This window comes from Callorhinus ursinus, unplaced genomic scaffold, assembly GCF_003265705.2.
Source record: "Callorhinus ursinus isolate GAN/ISIS: 27379988/994484 unplaced genomic scaffold, GSC_fseal_2.0 scaffold6, whole genome shotgun sequence".
Lineage (NCBI taxonomy): Eukaryota > Metazoa > Chordata > Mammalia > Carnivora > Otariidae > Callorhinus > Callorhinus ursinus.
The window spans coordinates 20,426,286-20,448,743 of record NW_027397068.1 but is presented as its reverse complement, the minus strand read 5'-3'; positions in this window follow the sequence as shown (position 1 = coordinate 20,448,743).

The window sequence follows — 22,458 nt, the reverse complement described above, 5'->3', positions numbered from 1 at the left end:
GGAATGAGGTAAGAGCACCCAATCTTCAAACTTGACACTGTGTTTAAATTCATGTAATACCTCACCCAGAAACTACTGCTAAAGTTTCCTCTGGGGAGTACAGTGTTTTATCTTTTTACTCTAAAGCAAGTGAAAATTATTTGTGGCTTACTTAGCAAATTCAATCAGAGTATTTCATGTTGAAATACCTGATTCAGATATATGATTTGTAATCTATGTAGAGATGCGCCAATCATCCTTGATATTTGGCCAAAACTCTGTTTTTTGGCTTCAGGCTTTGGAAGTTTGAAGAGCCAAATGCCTAGTTGAGCATCAGTTCAGTTATCCCTGAATTTGTGCCTGGCCAATAATCACAAGATGACATAGGCTAAAATATCTAGCCATTATGACAACATCAGCAATAGCTACGAGGCACGTCATTCTGATTTATCATTATTATGTGTATATTTACTTCCAAATATAGATAAGGCTTTTAGATATAAATCAAAGCGAAAATCTCTTTATGTGCTTTTATGTTGAAATTCTATCTAATTGATTCAAAGATGTATATAACTGCAAAAATAAAATTCTACAATAAATGATAATTGAGTAGGCTGTAATATTACATATAAAAATAAGGACATTCCAATATCAAAGTTGATAAGGAAATTGATGTATAGTTAATATAAATATTATAAATGTGAGAACTAAATAATTTAATAAGAATATTATATCTTTTTTGAGCCAACAAATATTCAAAAACTTAAATAATAATAAATGACTGAAGAGGAGATATAAGATATAATCTAATTGTTCGGTATATAAGTATGAATAATATGGAACATAAATGCTAGATATTTAATTTACACTTCTACAAATGTCATTCAGGTCTTGAGTCTTTTAACAAAAAGTGCCTTTTAGAATTCCGTACATCTTGTGAGAATGAACTAAATATAGCACACAACTTTGTTACCTCAAATTTTCATGAAGCGGAAAACCAGCAAAATCATATATGACCACATCCATGATAAATCACCTTTGGTCCAGATATTATAAAGAATATAAAGAGCATGAAGGAAAAAAAGGAAAGTGTTAGAGAAAAATGAGATTGCACAATTATTTCTTCTCCTTTACCAGCCTTACTCGGATGTGAGAGTCCTATTTGGTATTACAAAAAAATGAAATATGCAGGAGCAATCTCTCCTGCATGTTAATGTCAAAGGTTTTCATTTTCATTACTAAAAATTTAATAATAAAATTTTAACAGTAATTATATTTATTATAAAATTCCAGAATTTTTTTGGATCCCAGAAGTTCATTCTGTCTGGTTTCAACCAAATATTACTTTCACACTCAGCTATTAGACATTGTGAATCTCTGTAACTACTGCCAGAGAAATAAATAAGTCCTAAAGAGGAAAGCCACAGGAGAAATATTCTCTTTCTTTGTATATGCACTTGGCTCCAAGCACCTGCTGAGGAGTACCTCAGAATAACTGAGCAAGAAAGAAACTGTATTGCAGAGAAAGCTCCAGAAGAGTATTTCTTTCTCTTTGCAAATCATTATGCAAAGCGGCAGAAATTTGTCAATTCCAGGTTCCTTTGGGGATGGCAAGTGCTTTATCATTGATTAGACACTGGATAAAGCCTCCTTCAGAGAAAGCTTCTTCAGAATGACATGAACAAGACGGCAGAATGGGAGGTGCCAGTGCTCTTTCCCTCACAAAAACATCAATTTCAACAATCACCCATGCTCAAAAATACCTTCACAAGAAGAAGGCATCCACGTGAGAGATTACAGCACTTGGCTGAAACACAAAACTACAACACATTGAAGATGGTAGAAAGGTCAGTCTCACATCACCCACATCACCTCTCCTCCAAGCCCGCACAGAGCAGCTCAGGGAGAGATAGTCTCCACATGGCAAAGGAGAGTGAAGTGAGTACCAGACTTTGCTGCAGACCCTAGTTCCAGGCCCTCCCCAGCAAACCCCAGTGCCAGGCTAGCCCCTGCAGCCCCAGGCTTCAGGCCAGTCGCTAGGGCCCCAGAATCCAGGCCCACCCCAGCTCTGAGCCTCCGCTGGGACCCAGACTCCACAATTGCCTTAGCAGCAGGCCAGCCTTCCTGGGTCAGGCTCCAGTGGATCCAGGCTCCAGGCCTGCCTCAGTAGACAGGAACCCCCCCCCGGCCCCGCCACAGGTTCCAAGCATACCCTCACAGGCCCAGGCACCAATCTTAACCCTGCAGACCCAGACACGAGGCTGACCCCAATGTACCTCAGTATCAGGCTGGCCCCCAAAGGCTCAGGACCAAGCCCATCTCTTTGCACCCAGGCTTCCAGCAGCCCCAACTGCAAATAATCCATCATAGAAACATAAAGCGTACAAAGTTTCATTTATACAGAATAACTAAGTACTGGAGACCTAATGTACAGCATGTGACTATAGTTAATAATACTGTATTGTAGACTTGGAATTTGCTAAGAGACTGGATCTTTTTTTTTTAAGATTTTATTTATTTATTTGAGAGAGAGAGAATGAGAGATAGGGAGCATGAGAGGGAAGAGGGTCAGAGGGAGAAGCAGACTCCCCGCTGAGCAGGGAGCCCGATGCGGGACTCGATCCCGGGACTCCAGGACCACGACCCGAGCCGAAGGCAGTCGCTTAACCAACTGAGCCACCCAGGAGACTGGATCTTAAATGTTCTCACCATGTACAAGCTATGTAACTATGAGGTGACAGATGTGTTAATTAGCTTGATTGTGATAAACATTTCACAATGTATACATACATCAAAATGTCACATTGTATACTTTAAATATATACACTTTTATTTATCAATTATACCTCAATAAAACTGGAAAAAATTAAAAATTAGAAATAATATTTTAGTCTCCATCAGCAGATAGGTGGTAATGTTGTTAAAAAATAAAATATAAGGGGAAAGAAGAGAACCTACATTTGCAAATGCAATAATGAAGGAATTCAGCATAAGTTTTTAAAAAGGTTTTATTTATTTTAGAGAGAAAGAGAGCTAATTGACAAGAAGTGCCTTAGAAAAAGGAGTTAATGTGATAGGAGCAGAGGAGTCAGGACACAACAGATGCTCCATTCTCATTACAATTTTTGTCTTACAAATATACAAACTTCCAGACTCCAGAAGAGAGGACTCTTGCGGTACCTCAACAATTCAATAATACCTTCATGGATTAGAATAGAATCCTTTTATGTGTAGGTAGAAATTATCAAGAGCTCATAGCACCTCTGTGACCCACTCCGAGGAATTTAAAATATTTAGCTTTTCTCCCTTTTTCACTTCATTTAAAAAAAAAATGTCTTCTAAAGGAAATAGCTCAAGTCCTCTGTAATCGACGAAGAGGCCTTTCCCCTCACATTTAGCCCGGCACTGCTTTCACTTACTACCAATATGCCATGGTGGGGGGGGGAGTTCATTATTAAATCTGTGAGCTATTAGAAAAGGACGCTGCTCCACCTCCAGAATATTTAGTACAGTCATAACAAGTGACGTGGGCGGTAAGACAGGGTAGATTCAATTGAGACAGTGACATTTTGTATCCAATTCGTCATAAAGTGTTTTTAAAGAGCCTCTTCAGAAATGGATTACAGGGATAGATTAAAAGGTCAATACACTCCAAGTGGTGCACTCTACTGCAGAATTTTGTCAAGCAGTTATGCCAAAAGTCATTGGCTCACAGTCCAAAATATTGTATCACCCCCTGTTAGTTTTTGAGGACAGAAAATTGTTTGGCTGCTTTTATCTAGCCCCGCTTCCTATTTATCTTATATTAGTATCTAAAACTTCGATTTACGTTGCTTTTATTTTACATCATCTGCAATGGTAGGATGGAAACTAATTATTGCTCCCTGAGGGCTAGTTGTTTTCTAAAATTTCACAGTAGTTTTGTATTAGTTCAAGTAAAAATCCTTCACTACAATGATCAAGCCCCATCTCTCCAGCTATTTGAAGTGATTTCTCCTCAACTGCATAATATTTAGCTATGACAACACCCGTAAAATGAAACAAGAAGGGGCAGGTTGTCCTGTCTGCAACACACAGAGCGGCTGATTGGAGTGTCTGAATTAGTCTGTGATTCTGCTATTTGTTCTTCTACCAACAGTGATAGGGCAACAGAGAAAATGGTTTTGCTCTTATGGGGGAATAAGCAGCACTCCCCACATCATATAAGGGACAACCCATGGAACTTTTATCTTGCAGGGCTGGACGTTCAATTCAAGTTCATACTTCCTGAACACCTCCTAAATGCCAAGCACTGTGCCAGGTCCTGGGGAAAAGAAAGGTTGGGTGGACACAGTGCTTGCCCTCAAAAGGTCGTCAGCCTTGTAATGTAGACAATTGAATGAGGAAATAATTACAATGCACTACACGTAAAATTATAAAATTATGTGCAAGATCGAAGCCAGCAGAGATGAGAGGTTTATGACTCCACCTGAGAGAAGGGAAGCAGCTCAGAGGACATTAAGTTGAGGCTTGAAAATTTGAAAGAAAAAATTACAAAATAGATAAGTGTGTTTGTTGGGGGGCTGCCGGAATTCTGGGCAAAGGAACAAGGTATATAAAAGCACAAGGGTGTGGAAGAGCTCAACCTGTTCAGGAGTCTACAAATACTCAACACGGTTAAAACTAAGAAGGGGGCCACTCAGGAGAGACAGGGTGGGAGAGAACAAAAGGATGTGTGGGCTTGAAGAGGGCAGGGGGAGCCAAATCATGAAGGGCCTTGACTGCCTTCATCAAAAAGTCATAGGGCACCATTAAGCATTTTCTGCAGAGGAGTAACCTGACTAGAGTTGCATTTTAGAGACAATCCCCGCAACACTGTGGAGGGAGAACAGGAGGCAGAGGCAGACTAGAGTCAGAAGGCCAGCGGGGGGCTGAATGCAACAATTCAGGAGAGATGCTAAGGGCCTGAACTAAAACAAGGGCAGTAGAAGATAAGGGAGGGAGTGGATGGAGAGATCTTTAGGGGTCAGAATCTAATAATTTGGTGACTGGTTGGACACTGGGGGCTAAAGAAGAGATTCAGTGGTAATGTCCACATTTCCAGCTTGAGCTGCTGCAGAAGGGTTGGTGATACCACCCCACAAGTTGAGAAAAACCAGGATATATTCCATCAGGCTTCATAGCGGGACAGTCAGGTGAGAATGCTTGTTTGGCAGTAGGTAGAAGATGTCAGGACTGGATGTGTACATCTGGAAGTCTACATTATGGGAGAGAGTTGAAAGCATTGGGAGTATATAAAGGCACATAGGTAGAGGGTCTAGAATAAAAATAGTCAATGGCAACTCCCTGGGAACCTCAAGATTAAAAGATGTAACCCAAGGAAGAGAAACTATCTAAGACAGAGAGGTTCATGCCCTTAGGTCCCAAGGGTATATTTTATTAGACAGTTACAATAAAACCATATGCATAAATATGTATATTTATGCGCATGTATGTATTTTTCTAAATTCATAGATGTAATAAAATTCTCTAAATAGGATATTTGACCTGACAAAAAATTAAGAGCTGTTTATCCAAGAGGATTGAGTCATAGGAGAAGAATAAGGAGAGAGTAGTAAGGGTCACAGCAGTCAAAGAAGTTCAACGTTTTTCTCTCAAAAAATAATTTTAGGAGATAATTAAACTATGACTCCTCCAATGGAAAAACTTTAGAGCAAGATAAAAAGGTGCAAGAAAAAAGCAGAGAAGCTTCCTACCATTGCAACCTCCTTTCTACTCCGAGTTCAGATATAATTAGAAAAGGAAAATATGATTGCCCAGTACTCACCTGGACTGAATCTGAACAAAATGAAAAATGCATGAACACAGGTTGGGTTGCCTTTAAAAATGAAAAGTCTGACATCGTATTTAAAAAAGAAAACTAGAAAAATTTGCAGATGCTACAAAAGTGACTATATTGAGCTTGCTAGGCCCCCAATCCTATCCAATCTCTAAACTGCTTGAATAGTTGTTAATTTTTTTCCCTTCTCTGGTCCATCCTGGAGGTCCCTAACCATCTTTAAATAAAATGAACCATGTTCTTTCCTGGCTTTTGGTCCTGCCAGCTTGTTCCTGCTAACAGAGATCAAGATACAAAGCACATTTTTTTCCTTACACTTCTTCTCATTTTCACTGTATTTGTGTAGTTCAATAAAAAAGATAAAATGATTGGTATTTGATATTTCAAATGGAGGGGCAGCTGGAGTGGGACAAGATCCAGGGGTTTAAGGGCTATGAATCTGTCTCAGCCATCTGTCTGTCCCTCTATAACTATCTAACCTCCTAACCAGATTACTCCTGAAACATTCCTTCCCTTACAACCTCCCACTAGAATATAAACTCCATGAAAAGAGGGATTTTTGTGTGTTTTTTCACTGTTTATTCCCAGCCGCTGGAGCAGTACTTGGTACATAGTAAATGCTCAATAATATATGTTGAGTAAGTAAATGAATAATCTTAGGATGTCATCTGAAAGAAATTTATCCCCAAGAAAACATACTGCCGTGATAATGCCTGATAACCATGGATTTCCTTGTGTGCTTTGTAATTTTGCTTCATACTCTTGTTTTGCATGAGAGTTTTTACCCCATTCAGGTCTTTCTCGTGGATTTGAGGTTGGCTCAGCCTGCCCACTGGGCCGCCCAGGCACAGATCCGGTTAGAGGGTTGCGGCTGTGGCCCATTCCAGGCAAAGCAACCTCAAAGGTCCTGTCCACAAACAGCACAGGCATCCTTCCCGTGTTGACTCAGATGTATCTCTTGTCGACTGGAACTACAGGCAGATGTCCACTTCTAGCTGCAACCTAGGTCATGTGGCATAATTCGTTCGGCTCCAGTTTCCCAACAATGTTAGCCTGACAGTGTTTGGATGTGTTCTTGACTAGGCTCGGACGCTCTGGTTGCTACAGCCCTTGTCCAGTGCCAAGGTCAGAGGGCTGCACAGTTTGTCCCCACTCATCACTGTCCATTCGTGATCCCCTGAGTCTTCTCTTGTTCTTCAGCTCGTATATGTACTTTATAATTTTAAAAGCATGTTTTTAAGTATTTCTGTCTGCGGAATAGAGTGGAGAGGATTATACAATATACCATCTTAATTGGAAGTCGCCATAGCTTTTCAAAGCTCAAAAAAAATGGGGAAGTAGTCGATTTTCTTTTTTCTTTGAAATTCCTTAATGAAAGGTGCCCATTTGTATTACCTGCGTTAGCCTCCTTTCTAAGAGGTAGGTTTTTTGTTTTTTGTTTTTGTTTTCAGAAAATCATAATCAGTGGATTGTTTTAATGGTAAACTCTCTTTGCATTCCTGGAATTAACTGGATTGATTAATTATTTTTTTGACAAATACTTATATAACACTATGTACCAGTGTTTTACAAAGATTAACTCATTTAACGATTAGAGTAGATTGCTTTCAAAGATGGCTTCAACAATTCCTCCCATCCCTGTATGTACATCCCTTTACAATGTGATACTGTCATCCTCTCTATTAAGAGGTAGTCTCTTTCTCCATCCCTTGAAAACTCAGCCACCTTATGACTTGTTTTGATCAACATGCCTCAGGATGTTGTGTGACTTCCAAATCTAGGCCTCCAGAGGTCTTGCAGTTTCCGCTCTTACTCTCTTTCTGCCCTTAAGGATGAGAAACCACATGAGAGAGAGAGAGACCCAGCCAAAAGCCAGCACCAGCTGCCAGACATGTGACAGAGAACATCCTAGGCCCCCTAGCTCCAAGGGAGCCCCCAGGAGCCTGCAGCCACATAAATGACCAGAGCCAGACCAGCAAGAGAGCGGTCCCGTTGATCCTGGCACAGATTGCCAGCCCACAGAATTACCAGCTTATAAGTGATTATTGACTTAAGACTCTAAAATTTGGGTGATCTGGTATAAATGAAATATTAGGTTAATGATAAATTATTATTTAAATACTACTGCATTCAATATGTCAATATTTTATTTGATAGTTTAGGACTATGCTCCTAGATGAGATTTGCCCAGGGTTTTCCTTGCTGTGGTATATCTTTCTTTAGTTTGATATTACAGTTTATTAGACTCATAATATCAAAGAGGTAATTTCCAAATTCTATGCTATGAAATAGTTTAAATAGCACAGAATTATCTATTCCTTAAAAAGTTGTTAAAACTTACCCATAAAATTATCTGGGCCCGGTGGCTTCATTCACCATATATATTTTACTAACTTTTCAATTTATTCTTTGCCTGTTCATCTATTCACTAATTAACATATATAAAAACAATGAGGTTTTCCATTTCTTAGACAGTTGAAATACTGCAAATACTGACATTTTTACTGACATGAAGAATTAAAAAGAAAAGTTAAAGTTATGACATTTTTCTTGCTATCAATTCCCTTAATGCTCACTAAAAGAATTTAAACAACAGTCATATTTCAAATACAGTAACTTCATAATAAGAGCTAGTAGAAGTCTGTTGAGTGCCATTTTAAAACCCACCAGTAGGTAGCGCTCTAATAGTAAATCACGTAATCTATAATAATACTCTTTTTGTTCCTTGTACTAATCTCAATTTGTATGTTCAAAAGAACAAACTATATGCATTCTAAAATCAAAACTGAAACCAAGTAGACATTTTTAAATAATTTATGAATGTATACTATCCAGGTAGACATTAAAATGAAGTATTAGAAAAATAAAAACCTATCAAAGGTACATGAATTAAAAGAAAACAACTCACCAAAAACTATTCATATCTTTGCATTTTAAAGGAAACAATTTAAATATATAAAGATATAAAGTCGGTTAAATAAATTACAATACATTCATACAACAGAATAATATGAAGCCACTAAAATTTGTATATTTGAAGATTCTTCTAATGATATGGAGAAATGCTCAGGGAAAAAAACACAATAAAATTAATTTTGCCTAATTTTTATAAAAATTACACACACAGAATAAAAACCTGGAAATATATCAACATGTTGATATTGATTGCGTCTGCATGGTGAGATTACAGGTGGTTTTTGTCATTTTTTTGCACCTTTTTTTTAAGTCCAAATTCTCTGCAAGAAGACCAATTTGCTTTGATAATCAAAGGAAAATTTTTATTTAGAATATGATTGGCATTCTCGTTAGAGTTGTATCTCATTAATAGTAAATAAATACAAAAATAATGAATAATATAGGCAATAACCTTCTTACTTAAAGTCCTGCCCTGGGATCTGTTTTTTTTCATGGCACTATAAAAATCCAATCTTCAATATTTCCCCATTCCCCCTCGGTTTCAGTTATGCAAGATGACCAAATTCTGGAGACCTCATATTCAGCAATGTGACCATAGTTAGTAATACTGTATTATATATTTGAAAGCTGTTAAGATAGTAGATCTTAAATTTTCTCAACACACACAAAGCAATGATAACTATGTAAGGTGATGGATGTGTTTAACTAACCTTATTTTAGTAACCATTTTGCAATACACATATATCAAATCATGTTATACATATTAAATTTACAGTGTTATACGTCATTTAATCTCAATAAAGCTGGAAAAAATAATTTAAAAAAAAAGAGAAAAGGGGCATTCTTTGCTATAACTCCACTTTCACTAATAGAAAGTTGTTAAGTAATCCCCCCTTTTCTCCTGTAGTGTGGCTCACTTGTCCCTCAGAATGCATGAATGGATTGGTATGGACCCATAGTGTTAATGTTGGGAGAAGATCTCTAGGTTTCCTTCTAAACGGGAAGGAAGAAGGCTCTGTGACCTGAGTTGCTAGGGCCATGTTTGGCACCAGAGGGGGACCCTAGCACCTTCAGATTGCACAATCTGACTGTGGACTGCTGCCATCTTTCAGCAGTTGGTGAAGCTGAGTTGAAAAGATCAAGATTACTGACATTACTTTCATCATTTTGACTGATACTTTTTTAAAAAGATATGTTATTATTTACAAGGCCTTAGTTAGAAATCACTGCATTTGTGTTTTATCCTTTGTTACTTTGATGCATACACTGTGGTTTCTTTTGAGAGCAGGGATGTGCAGATGCTCTAGGGCCTGCTCTCTGGGACGGGAGGGAAATAACGAGGACACCACAGGTCACACACGGGATCTTAGAAAAGATGAAAAGCCTGAAAGGATGAGAATGTGTAAGGCACAATCACACCACCTGGCAACTTTAGTGGGAAAGCGGCCATCGTCAAAAACATGTGCCTAGTTTTTTTTTACTTTTTTCATCACTTCTTTCGAAGTATAATTGACATGGAATAAAATTCATCAATTTTAAATGTACATTTGATGAGTTTGGGCAGCTGTATACAGTTGCATAAGCAGCACCACGATCAGGCTATAGAACATTTCCATCATGCATAAAGAGTTTCCTCATGACACTTTACAGTCAACCCCCTTCCCCTGTATTTCACATTTCAGATGGATACGATAACAATATAGCCAAAACAAAATTTGTGACCCATGGGTGACAAGTACAAAGGCACTCCATGGGAATAATGCGGTGTTTGAACTTGAGAGTGTTTCAAAGCCACCAGGTTACCATACATATGGAGACTAGATTATTTCAGGTTTTCCAAGAGCAGAGAAAAAGGAGACCGCAGAAGAAAATGAAAATGTGAACAACACAGAGGAGATGGGGGCAGAGAGGAAAACTGAACAAGGAAGAGAGGAGAGGTAAGACTAAGAAAAGAGTAAAGCAGAACACAAGGACGTATTTTTAATTTTCTGTTTCTTACATTTTCTAAGATAATCCAAATCATGAGATTGGTTGGGGGGGGACCGGTAAAAATAGAGTGAAAACTCCAATAGGGGTTAGAAGGAAGAGAAATGAAGGGGGAATCCAGAATTTTCCAGTTTTTCTCATTTAAACTCTAAGCCAGTCTATTTCCCATGCACGTCTAGCCAGGCCATGTTTTGAAATAGCCAACATTTGCTTGGGAGACCCTATTCCTGTGGCTGCCATTCTTTATGGAGTTTGTGTGTGTCCCTGGAAAGCTTTTAAATACCATGGTTTTAATCGGCACTCTCAAAAGGATGAATCTGCCCCCAGGGTGTTCCTGCAGGCTCAGTTGACCGCAGCAGCAGGAGGGAATTGTTGGAGGGGGAAAGTTAGCTGCTGGACCCCACCCGGGCCCCGGGCTCCTACATCCTCCAGAGGTAAAGAAGTCCTTGACAATACATGTTCTTTCTTTTGCACCGGCATGACTCAAAGGCCTCCTGTCTCTCACTGGGGGGAACAGCAGGCTGCTCCACCCACTCAGCTGTCTTTGACTGACAGACATCATCATCATCATAAACATGTCTGCTGGGTTACAGCAGAAAATAATTTTACAAACTGACCAACATTCTCTTCCCTATGAAGGCCTTACTGTACCTGAGTGCCTCTTGGCATGTTGAATGACTCCTTACTTCTTTTCCAGCCATTCTCCCCACTGTTGCCATCAGATTTCTCTCACTTTGGAGCCTCATGAAATTTCTAGGCTGCCCAGGGATCCCTAATGCAGTAGTCCACCACCATTCTCTCCTCACCTTTGACATTCCTCCCACCCCCAAGACTCTCCCGCTTGGGAGAGCTCATCAGCTTGACTTATATCCCCTTCCCAGCCCTGCTCCCATGCCAGAAAATCAGGCGGCTTAATGAAGGCTAAGGCGTTCTTGGTTGGAATGGTGGATTTTCTACCAAGTAACATCTGGATTTTAATAGGGACCGGTTAGAGTGTCCAAGATTCTTGTAAACTGTTTCTGAACCAGGCTGATTTTGCTCCCAGGGAACCTTTAACAATGTCTGGAGATTTGGTTGTTCCCAACTGGGGGCTGGCAAGATGCTACGGGCATATCAGTAGAGGCCAAGAGCGCTGTCAAATACTCTACAATGTGCAGCACAGTCCCCACAACACAGGATCTGGCCCAGATTGTCAATAGTTACAAGACTGAGGCAGGCACCAGGCCTTAAAGGAATAACTCACCCAGTAGAGATACAAGACTGTGTCAGGCAGGCAAAAGGAAATATTTTAAGGCAATAGAGGTTCATGGCATTCTTCAATTAAAACTTAACTGGAACTACTGGAACTCCTTTCAATAATGGCACAGCCCAGAACCTGCCATTGTTGCTTTTCAGTATGAAAAAGTAGCCTTTGAGTCACCTGAGCATACCTCATAGTCCCACCGGCTACCTGAATGCAGGAGTCATCCCAGACATTAACAATACCATAATACAACTGTTTCTAAAAATGTTTTTCCTCAGAAACATACTGACACAAACCTTTCTGTAGCATCTCGTTGTCAGCCTCTTGCTCCAGCCTATTATCAGCCTATTTGCCTGAGTTGCTATTTTTCTGAGCATGTGATTTAAACCTATCTGTTGTGCAAGTGATATTATGATGCGTTTCTATTCTACAAACCGAAAAGGCATAATACCAATATCCCTAGTAGATTTTGTCCTAAGTTGGAAAATCATGTATTTTGCAAATATATTTACACTAAAACTGAGGACCATTAGTCATTTCTTGACCCGAAGCTGACGGTGCACATTTACACTTCAAACCTGTGTCGAAAAACCTGACGGCATCATTTGATGTTTACATGAAAATGGACTTCAAAGACTACACTATGTTCCTGTTCATTCTATGGGCACCGATTTCCAGCAGAACATGATTATGCCTCTGATTACCTATGCCTATTGTCATGGCAGTTTCATCTAAAGCTTTTTTAGAATTTAATAATTGCCTTTTGTTGACCAGGATAATAGTGCAGAGGGTCTACAGCACACGTGAAGCAACCACACACAATACCCACAAGTAAGTGGCCAGGGTAATTGAAAAATAGACAAAATCCACTGGACTTTTGTAATGGAATAAACTATGAATAGAAGAACAAAATATCATCAATGGCTGGATGTGTATTGTTACTTTGAAGCTTTTCCCAGCTACCACCATCATCAGATCACAGTGGAAGCTAACACCCACTACTTTAAATAATTATTGGATTATTTTTTCTCATTATTTATCATTCAGACTGTCCTGAACACCACCCCACTTGATGTTATAATTAGTTCTCTGATAAACCTTTTGCAAAATAAATGGTTCTGCTTTTGTAGTACTAGAGGTATGAAAAGGGGGTACATAAGGCAGGGGAGACAATGTGGTCTCCATTTCATGTGCCAGGAAATGAAACTGAACATTGACCATGGATTCAATAAATCATGTTTCTCAAATTTGCTTGGAAATTATGAAATAAATAATATACACATGTATGGAACATTATCACCAAACATGTTTACTAACATTTTAGATTTGGATTCCCATGAAGGATTCAATTAATAAATATCACAAATGCTAACTGAGATGAGCACATACAAGTAAATAAACTTACCTCCTTCTGGTCATAATGAGTAGATTTGTTCTTAAGAGAACTATTTCTGAAAGAGAGATGAGGAAGAAAATGAAGTCACCAGGTATCAGTGTTACCAGATAAAATATTAACACTGGGAGAAGCTTTAGAAATAACATATTTTACCAGCTCATTATACAGATGAGAAACCTAAGCCCCAAAGATACTAATCAATGTTCTTAAGTTCACATAGCTAGTGAGGGGCAGAATTTTGTTTCCAAATACCTAAGAGGGATACATTGAACTTTTAGCAAATTGTTATTAAAGGACTTTGAACACCTCATTGAGGAAGATCAGAAAGACATACAAGACAAACTCAAATATATCAGATATTTGGTCCCCAAGTTAACTGTTTTTACTACTTCAAGGTCTTTTCAGATCTTGAAACTCCTTTCATCCTGCTTGCCCCCATTTTGATTATGTCATTTATCTATTCAAAAAATCTCAATAGCTCTGCATCACCTATAGATTAATTTATTACATAAATTTGCTTTCAAAGGCTCCTTCCATCTGGTCCTGACTTATCATCCTTATTATCGTCAGCTACTCCCATCCAGTGGAAATCCTCTGTGGAATCCAGCATACACCATATATACTTCAGTCTGAGCATTTGCTATTCCAATATCATTTACACAGAATGCTTGCCTTTCACCTCTCTGCCTCTCTACCTATCTCAAGAACAGATTCCCTTACCCTGTCCCTATTCCTTCTCCCAATCACAGAAGACACCACTAGTTCTCCACTTCCCTTCCCTCACTGAAATTAGACTCATCTTCAAATGTGTCTCAACAAAGCCTTCCAGGCTGCCATGCTGGTTGAAGTCAATTTGTCTTTCCTTGCTGGATCCTCCCTAGCCTTCCACATCCAGCTCAAGTCTCCTGCCCTCTACTTAGTTTCTCTGAATACCCAAACCCATGAAACACTCTCCAACCTGTAAGTTTCTATCATGTGCAGCTCTTGTTTAACAGTTTTTACTGCCTCTCTTCTTGGTTGTAAGCTTCCTGAAACCAAGGATCATTTAATTTCATCTTTCAATAACTACATGATAACACGCACATAATAACTACTCAATAAAAGCTACATCATCAGCAATGTGTGATGCACAATGTATGTACATTTTGTGTGCTTTGGATATTAAAATAATTGTTTTGACTGGTTAATATTCAGATAGAATATTGATTAGGAAAAAAGTTAATGTTTGCTATTAGAAGAAAAGGAAGATTATCTTCTATTAATTACATATGTATGATAGCCATGCATATTATTTTCTTTATCCTTATTGACTATGTCATTGGTATGGTTTTCAGGTGCAAAAGTTGGGTAGAGAAAAAATAACTTTATACCACTATAACTAAATTAACAGTTCTCAAGCCCGTATTTCTACCTCCTAACAAAAAAACATATACTGACCAATTCAAAGTAACCCAAGCTCTCCCATTTAAACTTGGTCTCTTAAGTTCTCACCACTCCCACTCAGCCTTTGGCTCCTGCTCCTTCTTTTCTCCTTGTTGGCATCTGGGTTGGGGAGTGGCTTCTTTGACACCACCATGTGGGGCTTGGGAGAAGGGTGTCTGGTTCTATACCAGCTGCTGTTTTATCCTAATTTGACTCAGGGCACAGCATCTTTGTTAGTTGTATCTTTGCTAATGTCCTCAACTTTGACACAAAGCTCAGGCATCAGTCCACATAGCCTTCATCCAACTTCTCCCAACCCCATGGCTGCCCACTAGGGGGCATTGACTCACACAGCACCCTTTGGTGTTAAGCGGGGAATACTAACACACTCAGCTGCTTTCCACCCACTGGTATTTGAGGGACTGGAATTTGATCCTCTGGACCATCTGCCTGTACATATTCCCAACCATTACTAGTTTTTTTTTTTCCTCTCTTATTTTCCATCCCTTTGTCTTTTTATTCCCCTTACTGGGAGACATACTCAACTTCGTCATCCCTAGTGAAATTTTTATTTTTATAGAATATTTTCAACTGGCAGGACCTCTTTGTTACCTCCCAAATCTTCCTCTTCTATTAACCGCCTCTCATTCTTGCTTCAGTGATGAAGTATTATCTCTCTGAGAATATTAATTATAGCATGTTTTTAAGTTTTCTTCTGTTCCCTGCACTATCTCTTTTTTCTTGGAGGTCTTTTTTTTTTTTTTCATGTTTTGGTCCTTTCATGCATGTTAGAGGCATTCTTTAAATGACTCTGATTCCTGGGTGTCCATATTTAAGAGAGAAGAACTTAAAAACTAATGTGTGGAGACAGGCCTCACCAAAACGTCTGGGTCATTCCACTGGAGGTTCCTAGTTATCATCTTCTACTATACTGTGGTTATCCTCTCTGTCTTTTTGCCCTTGTGGGTCTATGCCCTTTTATTCTTTAATGTTAGGGAGGTAGGGAGGAAGAAGGCAGTCAGGAAGGAATGGAGATAAATTCAGGTGTTCAATACACCAAGTTTCCCCTTGCTGGTGTTAAAATAAAATAAAATAGAGACCAGATTTGAAGATCCCCAAGCAGACAAACCCAGTAAAGCCATGTAAACAAAATTTAATTTTGCTTATTTCATGAACTGTGAGATAATAGAAAATATATATTGATCTCTGTCCCCAGTCCCTGGCACAGAGCTCCTAAAACCCTTGTAATTTCCTAATGATAAGAGCAGTAGGAGCATTTCTTGTTCTAATATTTGTCTTTGACCCCTTCCTTATTATAGGGCTCCCAAAACCTTTGTAAATTCCTAAGTGATAAGAGCATTGGTAACATATTTTGTTTTAATGAGGTGATTCTGGGTGGGTTCCTGGATGGCATCTTGTTGGGGACTGGTCACTGGAAAAACCAAGCCATGATCAGCTTGAAATTTTCAGCCCCACCCACCCCCCATTCTCTTAAGAAGGGAGAAAGACTAAAAATGGAGTTAATGGTCAATCTTGCCTGTGTGATGAAGCTTCCATAAAATCCCAATAGTGTGGGGTTCAGAGAGCCTACATGTGGGCAAACACATCCACACCTATGAGGGTGACACACCCAATTCCACAGACACAGAAGCTCCTGTGCTCAGGGCTCTTTCAGACCTTACCCTATGTATCTCTCTGTGGCTATTCATCTGTATCCTTTATCACCCTTCAGTAAACTGGTGCATGTAACTAAGTGTTCCCCAGGGTTCTGTGAGCTGTCTAGCAAATTAATTGAATCTAAGAAGGAGATCATTTGAACCTGTGATCTATACCTGGCTGGGCTTGGGACTGGCATCTTATAGTGTGTTGGGTGGGGGGGGAGACAGTCTTATAGGACTGAGTCCTTACCTATGGGATCTGACATTATCTTCAGCAGATAGTGTTAGAATTGAGTTAACTTGTAGGACACCCATTTGGTATCATTGAGGATTGCTTGGTGTGGGAAAAAACACATTTGGTGACCAGAAGTGTCAGAAGTGACATGTTCCGTGTGAGAAAAAAAAAAAGAGAGAGAGAGAGAGAGACATGAAAGAAGCATACAGTAGAAAATAGCTAGGTTTTTCCCTACATAGGAAGGGAGGAAAATATACGCTTTTTCCTTTACATGAATATAAGCGACACTTACTTTTTCTAAATGCCTCTGATAATCATAAACAAAGCTTAAGCCATCTTCCTAAAATAGTGTAAGATAATCACTTTTATCCAATCCTTGTCTTCTGGAAACCCCCACTGTAATGGTAATAACCAGTTGCTATAAAGGTTAAACAACTTCCTCATTTTCTCTTTTTTTTTTAAGATTTATTTATTTATTTGAGAGAAAGAGAGAGTGGGGGAAGGGCAAAGAGAGAGGGAGAGGATCTCAAGCAGACTCCACACTGAGCAAGAAGCCCAACTCGGAGCTCAATCCCACAACCCTGAGATCATGACTTGAGCCAAAATCAAGAGTTGGATGCTTAACTGACTGTGCCCCACACACGCCCCCCCTCATTTTCCCTTTGTAAGCCATTCTGTTTGTCATGCCTCTGAGCTCCATACCAGTTTCAGGTTTGAGGTCTCCTTGTTCATGAACAGTTTGTTTCTCCCTCAATATTCATATCAAGCAAATTATATTTTCTTTTGACACTGGCAGTATCCTGGGTGTTCAGGTAACAGTCCTAATGACTGAGGGGGTTCCTTTCATTCTTTTATCCTCTAAACTATGGAGTCAGAGCTCTTGTCCTTCGGTACCTAATGTCTAGTCACAACCCCCTCCCTCCATATAAAAATAAAAACAGAGACAAAAAAAAAACCTTACCTACTCACTCCCTAGAGAAATTTGAAAATTATGTTTTCAGACATCTAAAGACCTTCCCTCTCTCAAGGATCTGACTCTTACAAAGCAATGATACTTTACTTTTCCATCTTTTACCTTTGCTATGGGTTTTTAAAAACTTTTTGGAACTCAAGGGTAGAAAATATTACTTTGTTCTGAGCTGAGTCCACCCTCCATCTGAGACAATAAATGCTACTTTAATGATGGATGGAAATCCATAAGACCATAGGAAAACATGCAGAAAAGGAAAACCAAAGTTAAAATTGCCAAACTGTACTCTACTAAAAATAAATGCCATGGAGTTTTATTGAATGTGAAGTTAGCTCCTGTTGAGGTCAGAAATATAAGCAGTCAAGTCAGAATTCTAAGCCAAAGAAACAACCAAAAGAAACAAGAGTGGAAAGGACAGGGCTCCAGGGCTAAGCAGATAGAACCAAGAAGAGAACACACTTCTGAACCAAGGTACATATGTAGCTTTACATTCTGACCACCTAGAGGTGCTTCCTTCTTCCCAGGATCTAGACAGACAAGTTAACCCAAGAGGCCCAGCAACCCACCAGAAACAGGCAAATCTGCCAAAAAAATTGTTTGGCTCTGTCAAGTTCACACCAGTAGGCTTGGGCCTTCTCTGTGTTTTCCCCCCTTGAAGAAGCACCTGAGTTGGGATTTTCAGGATCATACAGTGAAATGTGAAAACATGAAGACTGGCAAACACATTTTTTAACAACTGAACAACAATGGACATGGCTGAGATCTTCTCTCAACAAGGGCAGCATTTAGCCATGTTGGGGAAGATCCAACCTAGAGCAAGTTCAATTCAATACAACAAATGTATGATGAACAACTGTGCAGGACACTTAATATATGGAGATGAAGATAACTTCCTCTTTGTCCTCAAAAATGGATATTCTGTGAAGAAATCTCCACTTCAAGGAAGAGTTTCATGAAGAATAACTTTTTTTTAAGATTTTATTTATGTATTTGACAGAAAGAGAGAGAGCACAAGCAGGGGGAGTGGCAGAGGGAGAGGGAGAGGGAGAAGAAGACTCCCCACTGAGCAGGGAGCCCCATGTGGGGCTCGATCCCAGGACCCTGGGATTATGACCTGAACCGAAGGCAGACATTTAACCGACTAGGCCATCCAGGTGCCCCATGAAGAGTGATTATTATGGCTCAGACTAAATGTCTGTATCTTACAAGACTGCCTCTAGGTTGTGTAGGCCCCTGGCCAAATATTTTTTATAATCCCCTATATATATATATAATCAATTGATTTTTAAAAGTATAATTAAATTCATGGCATGGTGATTTACAAATGAATATTTAGAATAGGGCTGAGAAAGTGTACTTATGTATTTGTTTATTGTCCATTTAGTACAAGAAGAGTCTTCATAATGTCTAGTCAACATCTCTTCTTATTCAGGTCCAGGAACCATCTCTCTGTTCTTTATTGTCAAATGCACCATTGCTGACTAATTTTATGTCTCCCACTGAGAAAAAATTAGCAGCGCTGTTGTTACTCACAATAACATGGCTCTTCAGAACATATTTGCATTGAAACAATATAGATCTTGTCTTTGCAGCTTCGTAATACTGCTAACCAACGCTGGTTACACTCCCCACACATAATGGTGCTTCATTTACCCTGCCACCTGTGACTACTGGCTTCTAATGACTCTCTTAAAATTGTTACTATGTCTTATTGACAATAACCACAAATGCAAGTCTTACTCAGAACACAGAAGAAAATTCATCTTCTGACCATGAAAAATTTACTCTTCAAAATTTTATAGGATAAATGTAAAACAACATATCTTCCAATCCCATCTTCTCTTAACTTTTTAGGTCATGATCACTTCATTCTAAGAGTGTGATCTCTTTCAGACTGTACTCCTGCCTCCCATACATACCACCTGTGAGAAGGATAGGCAAAGGACACTTGGAAAAAGCATAAAGAATGGCTCCACTTGCTCAAAGAAATCTGTCCATCGTTTGGCATGGTTTACAGTAAACTTGGAAGATCAACGTCATGAAATCAACCTTAGAGGCAAGAGAGGATATTGACTGAAGGACCTATTAACATTGTAGTTACAATCTTGAAAAGACATAGGCAAGATCACCCCAAGAGGACTGCCTGACAGGTAGCATAAAGTCTACAAAGGAGATCGGCCACAACCTGGGCTCCAGGCTCAGGGAATAGATAGGATACATGATGCATTGCCACCCCTCCACCATCCTCACCTTCAGGTGATGCAGCCAGAAGGCAGCCCTGCAACCAGAACACAGATGGGGGCTGGCATATGGGCCCATACATGCCTAAAGATTGGCAGTGGGTTATCAGTAGTCCAGAATCGTGAACTCACCCTGTGTCCACATGGAACTACCCTGCAAAGAAATATCAGACCAGCTAAAGGGAAAAGGCAAATTAATTTCTTCCCTGCTGAGACAGAAGTCCCCCAAAAATAGGGCTTGGGGTGACCTAGTAGGCTCAAGTCCTAGAGTTCTTCTGGACATCTAGTCAACCTCATATATGGATGGTATGGGGAGAGGGAGTAGAGGGTTACAGAGTGTCCTGAAGTGAAAAATGGGACAGGGCCCATGCATCAGTCTGGGCAAGGTCACCTTGCCCAGATGGCACTAAAGGAAGACTTAGAAAAATTCCAGAAAGGCTGGCCTCTGGAGATCCACAGTCCAGGGCAGGAACTTCACTTGCCCAGGTCTAAATGTGGGGTATCATACTAGGACTTGTCACATAAAAACTTGAGACTGTCTGATGAATATGAAGTTTTCTTAAAGAGCTGTGATTTGTTCTCATAATATCCCATCTAGGGATTGGGGATAATATCATCCACTAATATCTGGGTCTTAAAAAAAAAAGTGTTTTCTATGAAAATCCCTTCTCTTTTTTTTTTTTCTTAATTTTGGGATGGAATTAAGACTAAAATTGAAAAAAAAAATTACTGAGGTTACCTTGAAGTCAAATAGATGGAATGAAATCTTAGCTGTTTCACACAGGAAACAGTTTGGGGCGGGGGTTTATTCACTTCATTGAATCCTTTTCCTTATCTGTAAAATGGGGGTAATATTCCTCCTTCACAGACACATGAGAATTAAATAAATGTCCATGAATGCACCTCACCCAGTCCCTACCACACAAAGATCAATAACTGTCTAGTTCTATTTTCTCTTCTTTTATAGAAGAGGAATTTTAATGAATAAAATAATATAAAGCCAAAATTAGTATTCATGTCACATTCAATTTTGTCCCTAGCATGTGTCCCATTTGTTTTTCCATGTGTTGGTTCCTCACAATACTAATTAGGTCACATCAAATGTGCCGTAATTGACCATGGCACTTGTGCAGGTTTACATTTTCACACACAAAAACTGAAAATAAATTAATAACCAGCAATTTTGACAATTATGGTCAATTAATTTGTCAACATAACATTTGACATATATACTTTCTGTTTAAAAATAAAAACTGTCTATTAAAATGCAGATTAGCAACCAACTATGAAGTTCTCATACCTTTCACATGAAAAAGGAACTAGAGATAAAAAGCATAAATGTCACAGTGGTACAATCTAAACTTTTATGCTTTATTCCCCCCCTACTAAAAAACCCTGTCCCTTTTCAATAAGAAATCAAGTACTTATTGTGTAATTTAATTGAAATTATTTGTAATACATTTTTCTTTTAAAAGAAATGAAATGCAAGAAAATACATAAGGGATGGGGATTGAGAGGAAATATGACAAAATGACAAATATGACAGTGAGATATTTTCCTTAATTATACAATTAAATAATAAAAATATTAAAAATTCAATAGAGAAAAATGAACAAAAGACACAGATAATTAACATCAGCAAACATACAGCTTGCTTAAAAACATATTACGCTAGTCAATTTAGTCATCAAAGAATTATAGATTAAAACCAGAAGATATTATTTCTAAACTATTAATTTTATTTTTAAAATTTTTGAGGATATGGTGTAACTGGCTATCTCATAATCAGTTTGGAAACTGATTAACAATATTTGAAACCACTTCAAGGGTATATAACTTTTGGTATAATGATTCCACTTCTAAAAATGTATCTTACAAAATAATCCAAAATATGGAAAAGGCTGTTTACATAAAATTAGATTCCCACTATATTTTAAATAAAATAAATTAGAAAGAACCTAAATATTAAATGGTAGGAGTATATTTATGAATATTATAATACAACCATTCTGTTGCATTACTAGCATTAATGATGTTTTATAAAAAGTAGAAAATAACCTAGAAAGTTGGACACCCAGGAATGTTTGATTGAAAAAAGCAAAATACAGAAGTGTATATTTGCTTTCATTTCCATTAAATTCATAAAAGATATATGACACAGTGGAGGAATGACATATGAAGTAAAAAGATTAGGTTATAAATTAGTATGTTTAGTGATCTTATATTTCAAATGTGTATTATGTTTTATTTGAGCTTTTATTTTCTAACTTCTCTACAATGAATTGACATTATTTTGAAATCAAAAAATAATAAATTATTTTAAAATATGAATAGAAAAAAATTAGAAAGCAATATCCCCAAAATACCAGTGGTAGTTTTAGGCTGATGAGGTTCAATTTTTTAAATATACATCAATACTTCATGATGATTCTGAATCTCAACAATGGATATAGGCCCCTCTGAATCCCGGCAATCTCCTGAGAGAAGCTGAGCATCTCTGCAGTTCTAACCTACCCAAGACACAGTAGACAGGGTTCTGACCTACCCAAGCCACTGTAGACTCACTACATACTACACCCAGTGGGATGGCCTATC